The sequence below is a fragment of the Cupressus sempervirens genome, chromosome 10 (assembly GCF_028749045.1).
Source record: "Cupressus sempervirens isolate cs-2001-9-10 chromosome 10, ASM2874904v1, whole genome shotgun sequence".
Classification (NCBI taxonomy): Eukaryota; Viridiplantae; Streptophyta; class Pinopsida; order Cupressales; family Cupressaceae; genus Cupressus; species Cupressus sempervirens.
In genome coordinates, this window is record NC_143127.1 from 186,434,920 (window position 1) to 186,448,183 (window position 13,264).

Here is a 13,264-nt window from a genome sequence, read left to right on the forward strand (position 1 = left end):
TTGCATCGAATTTCTATTGAAATACTTGCTTATTGTGCCCATATTTTCATAGCTCTCTTACTTTCTAGCATTTTAAATATCATATAGATTAAAATGTAATCATATAGTTTAAATTTCTTTATTTTTTATTAGATTAATTTCATCTCTCATATAGATTAATTGCATTATCATATAGCTGCATAAATTCTTTATACTAAAAGGTTTGGTTGCCCACTTCTCGATCTGAGAGCAAACGCAAAATCCTTCTAGTTAGAAGGCAACAAGTCATGTTGATCAAATTACTCAGATGAACAATTCAATGTTTATTCTAAGATGATCTCTCAGGTAAAGATTATGTTGAAGTGTGTGTGAGAATCTGATGCATACTATTCACATATACATTTCTGGTACCCACCGTGGGGCTAATAAAATTAATTTTCTGGCCTCATCTGCTTTGTTTTCTGTTATTTTAATGTTTCTATCACACACATCCATATAGATTTCTAGATTTTCACACAAGAAAAACAATTTTTGTGCAAAGATCTGAATATTTTACCTCTTTCTTCACACTTCCTCATGTGAAAAAGTGCACAATTGTGTGGTTTCTCATGCAGTGCACAAAGTTTTCTTGCATGGGCCTGTGCAAGATTTTGCATGAAATTTTGCAACAACACATGCAAAATGTAGTTTTTTCTAGAATTTAGTTTATCATTTTATTCAATTAACATGTGTTCTTTGAAGCATTTTCTTTATGATTTCTAGTTTTCTATAGCATAATAGTAGTTTGCGGGATGTTTTAATGAAAACACATTTATATAAACACTTCAAACATGTATTGACTATGTGATTGCAGGATGCTATCACAGAAATACATGTCGAAGACCAATTTTAAACCCACTCTAAACATCATGTCTTTTTCTTGCTTTCCACACAGTATAATTAGGGCTTGTGAACTTTGTAGGCTACAAGACCAGGGAATAGGGGTGTATGCTCTTTACCACTTGGAGGTCATGACCAAGGGTAAATCAAAAACCTAGAGGCCTCTAAAAGATGGTATCTGAGGGAGGCAAGCAAGTTAGTGTTTCTCTAGTATGAGTCCTCTTCTATGAAGGGATGATGATTTCCTTTTAGGGAATCAAAATCTTGAGAAAGGAAAAGTTTGGATCGATTAAGCTAACTTAGTGATTAACATGTCTTGCATGTTTGGGTGAGGTGATGATATGGAGGAGTATGCTCTTTCCCCTTGAGTAAAATTAGAACCTCAAACCCTTAGATCCAAACCACCAATCTGAGTCAACCCTTAGAGGGCCTGCCAGAGTGATCCAACCTTTGAGAATGACCCAAGTGAGCACATTCCTTTCACCAAAGATTCCAACTCACTATAATAAAGAATATTTTTTGAGAGAAAGACTCAAAAGTCATATTAACTTCCTCTTCTTCATTCTAATATCATATATCAAGAAGAGGCTCTCTAAGCTACACTGGCCAGCACTGGCCCCAATCTTGCTAGTCAAGTATGTGCACTTATAGATGTTGGTGTGGGTTGTTGGCCTCTACTTCACTTGTGAAAACACCAAGGGTTAATGTGAACAAAAGCCAAGTAAAAACCTTTTAGTTAGTTGCTACCTGGTTCACCTCCGAAAGGGGGCATAATCTTTGTGCAAGGAGGGGGAAGAATCTCTCCTATAGAACTCATCATAGGCATGTACCTGGGTATTGGAAGGTGGTATACATGCATGACCCCTAAAACAAGGGTGTTCATTTAGTATATATGTTATTGAGCCCTTGGAATACACCAAAAACACGAGCATCCTCTAACGGGGTGACACGACTATGTGAGGTGAACACATGCACATAAGTTGTGGGACAAAGGTTTTTCTTCCTTTACCATTTTCTGTTGTAAGGATAAAATCTATTTTTTATCGAGTCTTAAACTTGTCCAAACCTATCTAATCAAACTGAAAGTCAAGACTCCCCCATCCCTCCAAATTGCTTTGTCCTCAATTGGATTGTATTCAACTACTACTTCATTCCCATGTCTTTTTGAAAACAACTTGTCTTGTTCAAAACCAAATGTTGTCTAACAACTTGAAAAACAACCTTGCTATCTATCTAAAATCTGTCCAAAATAATTTGAAACCTTTAAAATCTCTTCAAAATTCAATCTTTTTTGTTAGTCTATTCCTTGTTTTCCCACTCAATTTTACAAAATTTTGTACGAGAAAATTTTTTCTCAGTACTTCTTTGTGCGGTGCTATCTAGGTTTTTGTGTAGCCCTATGCATACCTTTGCATGAGATCTTGTAGATTTTTTCTTTTATGTCAAGATCCTATTTTCTTGTTAGTTTTGTACATCGTCACACAGCTTTAAACAAGTCCTCATGCAAGAAACCTTTGCAAAATTTGTTGTCTAAGTCTTCACCTGGTTCTTTGTACTTTTTCACATGGCCTCCCTTGGAATCTTCATGTGGGATCTTGACTTGAATTTTTCACAACCGTCTATCAGAGCTATCTATGCTCTAAGTTTGGTTTGTACCTACAACTTTTTACCTCTTTTCTATCTACAAGCAGTCTCAAATAGTGACATCTTTCTTAGCTAATGACTTGTGGCCTACACTTTATCTAGTCTCGTCACTTAGTTATCTTGTTCCTATCATAATCTTTGGATGTTCTAGCCCTTACTTAGACTACTTGTACCTTAGTATATAGTACTCTTATCTTGTTTCCTTGAGACTATATTTTAGTGTCGTCCTTGTCTAGGTTTTTGCTTCTTGTCCTTGTCTATGACTATGGAAACAAGAAGCAGAAACATATTTTATCCCCTTAGACTTAGATGATGTAGAGCTAGGGGTCATAATCATGGTAGAGTTGCTTTCTAGTTCATACACAATCTATGTCCGATTCATCTAGTGAGGAGTCTTCATGATCTCCTTCACCTATCAAACTGCCTCGTGTCCATAGAACATTCTCTATAAACTTATAATAAACTAGGAACCCCTTGTATCAAGAGGATCCTAAAACTAGCAAAGGTCCTACATATCCAAACAATACAGTTGAATCCTTATTCACAGGTCCTTTTCAATCAAAACATACTAAAACTATTCACATTCTTACAATGGTTGATCATGAACTTGAACATGGTGAACATAGTAGAGACCAAGACCAACCTAGGAATGAGAAACAGAAAGACCCCTTCACTTATGAAAATAAGGAAGAGGTGGAAATACTTCCTGAACACATTGAAAAGTGTCATAAAGACAAAAGTTTCCACAAGGTCATGGAAATCCTGCTTAACGAAGAGAAAGAGAAATACTTTCTCAAACCTGCCCAAGAGGGAGCTAAGCTACCTCATCACTTTAATGTGGAAACTATCATTACACTTGAAGAGGAAACTCAAACTTCCAAATTGTAAAAATAGTTGAAGATCATGCAAGACCAACTAGCCCAAATGATGCATGATAAAGATAAACCTACAAAAACATACACCTTAGAAGCTCTTTGTCCATTCCATTTGACAAGAGTATAGACATGCCTCCTTTTCCAAGAGGAGTTGAGTTACCTAAGTACAAAAAATACTTTGGAACTACTGATCCCCAAGATCATTTGTAGGAATTTGGGGCCTTGTCTATGAAATTTATGCATAATCAGACATATCTCATGTGTCTATTCCCAAGAAGTCTAGATGGTCAGGCTATGGGGTGGTTTTCACACTTGCTTCTTGGTATAAAATCATTTGATGAGATTGCTAAACTATTTGTCCAACAGTACTCTCACAATATACAACACTTGGTTAACATTTGAGACTTGTGTAGTCTTAAACAGAGAGTTGCGGAAGCTTTCCTCACATTCTTTCAAATATGGAGATAACTTTACACCAAATATTCATGAAACATTCCTAAGATGGAAAAGCTTTATATCTTCACTAATAACTTCCTACATACTTTTGGGTACAGAGTTCAACTTCAAGGTCCATGCACCTTTAAGGAAATGGTCACACAAGTTATCTATATAGAGGAATTCATGGTCAAAAAGGGTGAACTTACCCTTCAAAAGGACACAAAACAAGGACCCACCTCTAACAAGGACAAATGCAAGTACATGAACAAAAATTAAGAGGTTTTACATGATGGGGTTGTTGACAACATCACTCCTAAACCTGCTAAGGTAGTCTTTAATCTTACAGACAATCTCAAAGCATCCAAGAATGTTGAGAAACATCCTTCTAACAATAAGATGTCTAGAAACAAATTGAGGAACTCTTGGGTTTCACGCCCAAAATGAGAGTATACACCTCTTTCTGAACCTTTGGATGTGGTCTATAAGACCTTGCTACAAAACAAGCTCATTTCTCCATTGGATAACTCTCAACCTTACAATCCACAACCATGACCACCATGGTGGAACAAAACTACATTTTGTGAATATCACCAAAACAAAGGTCACAAAACTAGCAACTACATAAACTTGCATCACAAAGTCCAAGACTTGACTGACGATGGTGACATTTTTGTAGATAGACATAACAAGAACTTTGATCACAAGGCTTTCAAGGAGCCATTCCAGTCTTATGAAAAAGGAGAGAGCTCAAAACCAAAACCTAACAACAAGGTCAACTATATATACTCTAACGATGACAATGTGATCAACATGGTTGAACCAATGGAATTTGAGTACTATGACATTATTACCATCAAGGACAAGCAAGATAACAATAAACCTAAGACACCATTTGTCTTAAGGGGCCCTAATTTGAACACATTTGACAATGAATCATCGCAATCTTATGCCAACATTGTTACACATTCTTGTGCCAAGTTGGCACTCAAAGGTCATGCACCCTCTACTCCCAATCTCAAACAAAACAAAGACAAACCCCTTGCCAATCCATCTAGTAAAGGTGCAAAACTTTCAATAACTTATGTGGCTACTAGCTATAGAATCCTCAATCAGTTACAGTGAACTAATGCTCAAATCACAATCTTTGAGCTGCTCAAAATCTCACCTACTCATAGGTAGATTCTCAACAAAGCCCTCACTAAGGAAAATTTACATCAAGATCTTTATCTTGAGAGGTTACAATCTATTGCAAGTCATCTAACCTCACCTTACTATATGTCCTTCTCTAAGGAGGAGGAAAATTCATGAAGTCATCTACATAATCCACCTCTATACATTGAGGTTATGATACACCAAAAATGTGTCTGTCATGTAATCATTGATAATGGAGCTAGTTTAAACATTATCTTTGCTACTGTGCTCAGACAACTGGATTATTCTAAAGAGTCCATTGATCCTTGTGGCAAGATCACTATCAAAGCGTGTGATGAAGTCGAGCAAAAATATTTAGGTCTTGTGGTGTTGCCTCTCCATGTTGGTCTCGTAGAAAGGGATGTCACTTGTTAGGTCCTCGACATCCCCTTGGCTTACAATATTTTTCTAGCAAGATCATGGGTACATGAGATGTACGCTATGCCATCCACATACCATCAATGTGTAAAATTCCCATTTCATGGCTCTAAAGTCACCATACCTGCAAGCACTAGCTATACTTGTAACATGATAAAATCTACTAAACACTTTGTGCCTACTGATAGGGAATCTACAGACTATCATGATAACAAGATTAAGAAAATTGAGCAATCACTCAAGCTGAAGGAAACTGGAATGGGTGAATATCACATGGAACCAATTTTGTCTCTGACATCTATTCCTAAGTCTCCTTGTCATTATGGGAGACTATCTAAAACAAAGAAACCTTTCATGTTGACACCTCAAACTAAGATTGATGGTACTTTTATCAAATCTATTGTTCCTCTTCAGGAGGAAGATGAAAATAGAGCTATCATTGCATGGATCTACAAAGAGAAAACTCTAGTTGATCTCATCAAACAAGCTCATGAGATCACTCCTAAGAATTATGGTCCAGGCCTTAGACTCATGAAACACTTTGTCTATAAAGGAACTGGCCCTATTGGATGTGACACAAATGGTCTGATTGATCCTGTCAAAGTGATAGCTAGAAGGAATCAAAAAACATTTGGCCTAGGCTTCAAGAAGATTCCCTTCCATCTAGGGAGTAACAAATTCATACCAAAACCTGAGAGTTCATTTGAACATGAGTCACAACCTGAGTCTAATGATCATGAAGACAATGCCAACAAGGAGGATCCCTATCCTTATCTAATTCCTGGTGATCTAGCTAAATTCTTTGCAAAACCAGATGAATTTGTACCACACATCAATGTCATGGATGGTGATAGTGATTCTTCTAAGGATACTACTGGTTCACGTCATACCCAACTAGAATAAGGAGATTCTAGTCATGCCTTGCACATTGAGTACCTTTGTAAAAATATAGATGATGAAGGAGAGTTTGTTCCCATCACTATTGGGGAATTCTACATTATGTCTTTTTACAATACAAATTCTTGAGAGTATGAATTCAACTATCTCTTAGAAGCAACTATAGATAAAGACATAGATCAAGTTCATGTCTATGAAAACCTCCTTGAAGTAGGTGAATCATCTAGGGTTAGGTCAAATGAGTCCTATCCAACTAGTGTCCTCAAGTCTTTGATTGATGAAATTAGTACTTAGAGGCATTCAAGCATACTTGTGGATTAAGCCACTCTAGGCCTTGAATTTCTCATCAAAACATTTAACAATTATACCATGAATGCACTTGAATCTACCACATCTCTTTCACTCACCTATTCCAAGCTCATAGAATGGAATTCCAATGCATCTAATAAGTCCTCACATTCTAGAATGACTATGCTCTTGCCTGCTACTTAAACACTATTGAACCAATAATGTCTTCCACCAGTGAACAAAACATCAACATGACTAAAGTTGACATCAAATATCTCAGTCACACAATCAAAAAGAAAAGAAATAAAAGGTATTATGGTAAAAACCACTTTGTGGCAGTGTCAAAACCTAAAAAGGTAAAATTAAAAGATGTATCCAAGGGTGAAAACCTCTCTAAGGTGCCTATAGATGAGATATTTGATGTACTTCCTAGTTATTTTTTAAAAATATCATCAGTGTTGATAGAGCCAACATAGTCAATCAACTTGGGAATAGAGGAACAACCTCACATGATACATCTTGCACAGTCACTATCTCCAAAAGAAAAAGAGGAATTCATTGCTTTCTTCCAAGAGAAAAAGATAAACTTTGTGTGAACATACTCAGACATCCTAGGATTAGATCCTGATCTCATTATGCATCACTTGTCTATTACACTAGGAGTTAAACCAGTCAAACAAAAGCTTAGGAAAATGCATCCTCATGTTGCATTGCTTATCAAAGCTAAACTAGAAAAGCTTCTTAAAGCTGGTTTCACCCACGCTATTGATTATGGTGAATGGATATCAAACATAATTCCAGTCTCCAAGCATGACAAATCTATCAGAGTGTACATAGATTTCAAAAATTTGAACTTAGCATGTCTGAAGGATGATTTTCCACTCCCTAACATTGATATGATAGTATACATGATGATAGGATATGAGATGTACTCACTCATGGATGGTTTTTTTTGGTTATAATTAGATCAAAATTGCACCAAAAGATCACGAAAATACTGCTTTCACTTCTACATGGGGAATTTTCTATTGGAATGTGATGCCATTTGGTCTAAAAAATACGAGTGCTACATATCAAAGGGTAGTCACTACAATTTTTTGTGACATGATGCATAAAATAATGGAAGACTATGTCGATGATACTCTGGTTAAGAGCACAAAATGCCACACTCGCCTTCAAGATTTGGGACCTATCCTAGATCGCATGGAGAAATTTAGTTTGAGACTCAATCCCAAGAAATGCGCATTTGGCATAACATCAAGGAAACTATTAGGCTACATTACGTCTACAAAAGGAATCGAGGTCAATGTAGAGAAAGTTCAAAAAATCATGGACATGCCTCCACCTTGTAATATCAGTTAGATTCAGGGCTTATAAGGAAGACTCCAATCCATTCGTAGATTCATCGCACAGATGGTTGATAAGTCACAACCTTTTACTAAGACTTTACATAAAGGTGTCAAATATAACTGGAGCCAAGATTGCAATCAGTGTCTAATACAGATAAATCAATGTCTTGCTAATCCATCGATTCTAATGCCTCCTATTCATGGGAAGCCTCTTATTTTGTACATCTTGGCAATAGAGACATCCTTAGGAATATTGGTAGCTCAAGAGGACAATGACAACAAGGAAAGAGCCATCTATTATCTGAGTCACATGCTAACCTCCTATGAAAATAATTGTAGTATCATTGAGAAGGCTTGCTTGTCAGTCATCTTTGCTTCCCAAAAGTTGAGAAACTAAATGTTTGCCCATACTACACAGCTATCACTAAAATTCATCCACTAAAGTACTTACGTAGCAAAGCAGCTCTAAAAGGAAGGTTGGCTAAGTGGGTCATGATATTAAGTGAGTTTGACATTCAATATGTCAAATGAAAGGCTATCAAGGGATAAGTGATTCTGTATCAGCTAGCAGAAGCACCGATGTAGAGTCTTCTCCCATTGAACATTGATTTTCTTGATGAATCAATTCTAATGTTCATGCATCAAACTTAGGTGATGTTCTTTGATGGTTTCTTCACACAATAGGGATCTAGTGTTGGGTTACCATTCATAACACCACAAAGGTATTTACTTCCTAAAGCATACAAGATTATGTTTCCTTGCATGAACAATGTTGTAGAATATGAAGCTCTCATTAATGGCATGAAGATTGTAGTTGAATGGAGAGTTGATCAGTTGAATATCTTTGTTGATTCACAACTCATAATCAACCAGGTAAATGATGTATATCAGATGAAAGATGAGAAATCGATCCCTTAAAAATGCATGGTGGATGATCTAAAGAAATACTTTTCTCATATCACTTTTCAATAGGTTTCTCGAGCAAACAATAAAGTGGTTAATGCCATGGCTACTCTTACTTCCTTGTTACAAATGCTAGAGAATGATCTCTAACATGAGTTCCTAGTGGAAATGTTACTCTACCATGCCTATGATACTCTTGAATCTTGGATGATCTATTCTATTGTAGGACAAGATTTATCCCACTACCACCAAATCTACTCCTATTTGCATGACCAAACTATTCTAGATGGTCTAACTAAAATGAAAAATGACACCTTAACTGCACTACTTCATGGTATGTCATTATCACTGATGACTTGTTTAGGAGAGGTCTTGATATAACACTCCTTAGGTGTCTAGAACTTGATGAGTCCAAATGCACTTTAATTGACATCCATGAGGGAATTTGTAGATCTCACTCAAACAGCTTGACACTAGCTCATAAACTTATTAGAGCCAGTTACTATTGGCTAAATATGGAGCAAGAGACAATCAAATATGCCAAGTCCTGCAAACAATGCTAGCTCCATGGGAATCTAATTCCATCTATCACATTGTGGCCATTCCAAAAATGGGCCTTCAATCTTGTGGGTCAGATTCACCCATCTTCTTCAAATGGACACAAGTTCATTATTATAGCTATAGACTACTTTACTAAGTGGGTAGAGGCAATACCTCTCTCTATCACCAATGGCAAAAATGTAGCTTTGTTTCTCATGAATTACATCATATGCAGGTATGGTGTACCTTACTCTATTATTACTGACAATAGAGGATAGTTTAAAAATAAGGATCTTAAGGAGTTGTGCAAAAAGTTCAAAATTATGCAACACTAGTCTTTAATCTATTATCCTTAGGGTAATGGTCAAGTGGAGGCCTCCAACAAGGCAATCCTTAAGATCTTGCATTGTATAGTCAGCAAATCTAGAAGGGACTAGCACCTTTAGATTAATCCAGCTTTATGGGCTTACAAAACAAGTATCAAAACTCCAATGGGTACAACACCCTTTTCTTTGGTCTATGGAGTAGATGTTGTGCTACAAATTGAGGTTTAGATCCCTAGTCTAGGAATCTCCATGAAGGGCCTCATTACTGACGATGACTATAGAACATCTTAGCTTCAAGAGCTAGTATTGTTAGATGAACATTAAAAAGTGGCATGTGATCATCTTCGAGCTTATTAGCAGCGTATGTCCAAAAGCTACAATAAGAGAGTTAAGCCATGTGACTTCCAACTGGGTGATCTTGATCTAAAAGAAAACCTTAAGAATCAGCAACAATAGGTACAAAAAAGGAAGTTCAAACCCAACTGGGTTAGTCCCTACATAATTACTGCAGTGTTTGGATCTAGTGCTTACCAAGTTTTTATAGCCAAGGGAGAGGTTCTCAAGGAGCCCATCAACACTCTCCATTTGAAGTGGTTTTACAGCTGACATGTTTTCTAAATAGCTCTCTGTACATATCTAAATATCCTAAAAAATCTAAAAATTGCAAAAAGTCCTGAAAAAATCATTACCTTGGTGAAAACCTAGCAATAGGCAAAAAATTGAAAAACTCAAAAATACAAGAAAATACAAACATACAAAAATTAAAAAAATACAAAAATACAAAAAAAATGAAAGAAAAAAAAAATCTCTGCCAAGAAGGTGAAAACTTGGTAAATAGGTGCCTCTTGTTTCAAATGCTATCTCTGGCAGCACAACCTTCTGGCTTCATGTATAGTTTCTTTTCTGCTTTAGTTTTTTCTTTCACTCATGTATCCATGGATCAAATCTTGTCATAACTCAGGGGCAACACCCTACAGTGTCATAGGAAGTCTCTTTTGCGATAGTCACCAGTTGTTCTAACTGCATTTGCCTACTATCGCTAGTGTCACTTTTTGAGATTCCTCTCAAGGATAATCTCTTTTTTGATAGTCACAAATTTTTCTAACTGCATTTTCCTACTATCGCTAGTGTCACTTTTCAAGATTCCTCTTGTTGGGACTCAAAATTGAAGCCCTAATTTTGAGTACCATTGAAAAATAAAGCCCTATAAGTGCTTTTTAATGAATGTGTACCCGGTTGTCTATTTGAGGCCTAAGAGGTGTTTAATGTTTCTTAAAAATTGCATTTAATATGTCTATGTGTTCCATGAAGAAAAATTTCCATTCTGAGCCATTCCGTGAAGTCCTATTTTGAGCAATGTCCAATTTTGCATTTGTCTGTGTCAAACATCGACAAGAGGTCATGTTTGCATCTAAATATCTCACAACCAATAATTTTTCATGACTCACCTCTTTGGGAGTGTTTAGTGTCCATACAAAAGAGCCTATGTTTCATATTTTGAGTCATTTCAAATTTTTTTGACTAGGTTTTGAATCCCTCAAAGTTGGTCATTTATTATTGTCATGCTAATGCAAATTATTCAAAATTCTAGAAGGCCTTGTTTGACTTGTTATAACTTTGACCTAGTTGACCAAAATGAGGAAATCCATTTTGCATTGCATTCTAGAGGTCAAGGACCTACTATATCTCAATTTTGAGCTTATGACAAATCCATTTGGTCAATTTTTGAACGCGATTCCAAATGCAATTTGTAACTTTTTATTGGTGTCAGTAAATGCAGATTAGTTGGTACCCCTGTTCATGATATCATATCTTGAAATCTATGATAGGTGAGATCAAATGGATTTTACCACTGTGTTCTTCTCCAAAAATACTTCAAGTGTACTAGTTTGTAAATCTTGATGAATCCATCTGCACACCTTCCTAGGTCAATTCCATTTGCAAAAAATGTTTTTCTGCTAGTGCTTCCAGTCTACAAATTTGAGTATCCTAATTTGACCGTTCACCAAATGTTTCATGTTATTCATCATGAGCCCTAATTTTAGATATATATTTTCCTCATGATAGAGAACCAATGTCCCAGTTTTCATGCCCCTAAGTGTCAATTTGCCTTGCTTTCAAAGCCAAATTCGAACACAAATTATAGTTTTTGACATGTTTTTTGGCAGGCAATTCTAGGACGATAAATTTGATAGTCAATATCTTTTGAGTAAGAATTTTTCATGAGACAAGATTTGATAGGGTGAGTGAATGTGGAACAGAGAATCAATGTGCCTACTTTCAGAGCCCAGTCAAGTGTTTTGGTTAGTTTTTAAGGCTAGTCAAAGGACCTCCTAGCACAAAATTGATAATTTTTAGGTAGGTGTAAAGTGAGTTGCAAATTTTTTTCTAGTAGTTGAATTTGTTTCAAATTAGTGCCAAATGGTGAACAAGCCAGTTTAAAATTTCAAGTGTTTCCAAACAAACAAACAAAATTTAGCCCGACCCACTTTGGGGTCCAACTGAATGGCTATCAGATTAATAAACCATGTGTCCTAATGGGTATATCCTCTGCTCCAACTGTAAATCAAGATTAAATAACAAATGCCCAAATTGCAAATAGGAACTTGGAAATATTAAATGTCTTGCATTGGAAAATGTTGCTTCATCTCTTGACCTACTATACAAGTATCATAGTCTGGGTTGTCCAGCTACTTTCTCATATTATAATAAGCTTAAACATGAGGCACAACGTATATTTTGGCTATAAAATTTCCCTTATGCAAGGTTAGAATGCTACATCACAGGGGATACACAAACGCTTGTGGCTCATCTAAGGGATGATCATAAAGTTGATATGCACAATGGCAGCACTTTCAAACATCGTTATGTAAAGCTCAATCCACTTGAAGTTAAAAATGCAACCTAGATGTTGACATTTTTCAACTGCTATTCATCATATTTCTATCTTCATTTTGAAGCATTTTAGTTAGGTGCAACACCAGTATATATGGCATTCCTTCGATTTATGGGAAAACATTACACAAGTGGTAATTTGGTTTGGATTCATATATAAGACTAGATGTGTATGTTTAGAGAAATTAAACTGGTTTATAATGAACCAAACTCCAATGTATCATGCAAATACCCTCTACAATTGTGCTAATATGGAAATTATATAAGGATGTCAAAGATGTTTGTAAAATTATATCGATGATTTCCATTGAGCAACTAATATTAGTTAATGCATATTGCATTCCTCTGGTTTGGGCATTTGGACTTGGAAGGATCCAGCTATAATAAAGTTGTTTTTTAAAATGGTGGAAGTTGCATGAGCAGAAGAAGAGGTGCATAAGATAAAGGAAGCTCTCATAGCTAAGAGCAAGTCATAGAATAGCAACCCACATTTTAAAGCAGGGCATAGCATCAAGGAATAGTCATAAGTTATAAGAAGTCATTGAAGGCATACAGGGAGGCCCATGGTTGGCAGAGACTTTACATGACTTGGAGAGGCCTTCCATATAAATAAGAAGTCAACAAGCATCCAAAGCATGAGTTGGAAAGCCTGGCAGCCCACGTTTGAACCTAGAACAAAGCA

At 36.2% G+C, this 13,264-nt stretch overlaps 1 pseudogene; it reads left to right on the forward strand.

Moving 5' to 3' along the window:
* The first annotated feature begins 1,029 nt into the window (after positions 1–1,029).
* On the forward strand, positions 1,030–12,742 carry LOC149533257 (E3 ubiquitin-protein ligase SINAT3 pseudogene; annotated as a pseudogene).
* Positions 12,743–13,264: the final 522 nt, after the last annotated feature.